The sequence below is a fragment of the Plecotus auritus genome (assembly GCF_963455305.1).
Source record: "Plecotus auritus genome assembly, chromosome: 8".
Taxonomy (NCBI): domain Eukaryota; kingdom Metazoa; phylum Chordata; class Mammalia; order Chiroptera; family Vespertilionidae; genus Plecotus; species Plecotus auritus.
In genome coordinates, this window is record NC_137782.1 from 110613254 (window position 1) to 110614389 (window position 1136).

The following is a 1136-nucleotide window of genomic DNA, read 5'->3' on the forward strand; positions in this document are numbered from 1 at the left end:
TCAACATATAGAGCAGTATGTTGGAATTTTAGTTTTGATGGTGATAAGGTTTCCACTTGGAAGTAGATGTTTCAGAAGGTTATTTAGAAAAGGACCAACAGCAACACTTAATTGTACCAGAGCATTCAATCCACTTTCCAACACCTCATCACCGGAATGGACCAGAGCTGCCAGGACTCAGGCAAGGAAGCAAAGGCACAGCTTTTTTAAAAACAAAAAATGTATATTTATTGTTGAAAGTGATACAGATGTACCCTTCCCGCACCCCCCCCCCCCATTAACCCCTTTTAGCCCGCCCTCTCCCGCCACCCAGGTTTTCACCACCTTATTGTTGTGTCCATGGGTTGTGCATATAAGTACTTTGGTTAATCTCTTCCCCACCCACCTAAACCCCCACCTTACCTCTGAGGCACCGCTTTTTCAGGAGCACCTAAAAGTAATTCTCTAAAAGCCTCATTTGACCCAAAAGTATATGGGTGTTAAAAAAAAAAAAAAAAGTATATGGGTGTTTAGTTTCTCTCAGACCCTCAGCTAAAGTATTAAAAAGAGGATCAAATGGAAGATTTTCAGGTCATTCCCACTGTAATCTGTCTTACTGAACCATGGACCAATCTACAAGGAATACCTCCTTTAAAGAGCTGCAAATGCAGAAGGAGCTCGTGACTGCTCACCAAACAGTTTAATTGTTTTAGGATTAAGTCTATCACTTGGTCGAGGATGAACTTCTCCTGCAGACTCTGGTTGACAATGAGGATTTGCTTCCTTGATCTGTAGTCCTATGTTTTATTTGTGCACTTGATGATGTTCTTTGATCATAATTAGCTGTCACTCTGTTTCTCCGCTGTGCAGCTCCATGGCACTCCGATTTCTGCATGGCTTCCCCTTTACTCCTCACACCAGCCAGCACCCTAGATTGGACTTTTGACCAGCACGCACTTCCCCAAGAGCCGGGCTTGTGGGGGAAATGAAGCTTCAGGTGGTCCTCAGATCTGGCGGTGCCTGCGAATTGTTGATTTTTTACTGCAGTAAAAGTTTGAACAAAACTCCTAGAAAGTCATTCTCTCAATGCCATTTTTTGTCTTTTGAAGTCCTCTTCAAATAGAAGGATGGTTTTAAAAGCGTACAGCAGGTTTCTC

General features: G+C 42.9%; 1 pseudogene across 1 annotated transcript; it reads right to left on the reverse strand.

Annotated features, from left to right (window-relative positions):
* Positions 1-874, reverse strand: LOC308256754 (PACRG-like protein; annotated as a pseudogene). The gene is made up of 2 exons: positions 414-874; positions 1-199 (listed from the first exon to the last, which is right to left on the reverse strand). The product of its transcript is annotated as a PACRG-like protein (transcript).
* Positions 875-1136: the final 262 nt, after the last annotated feature.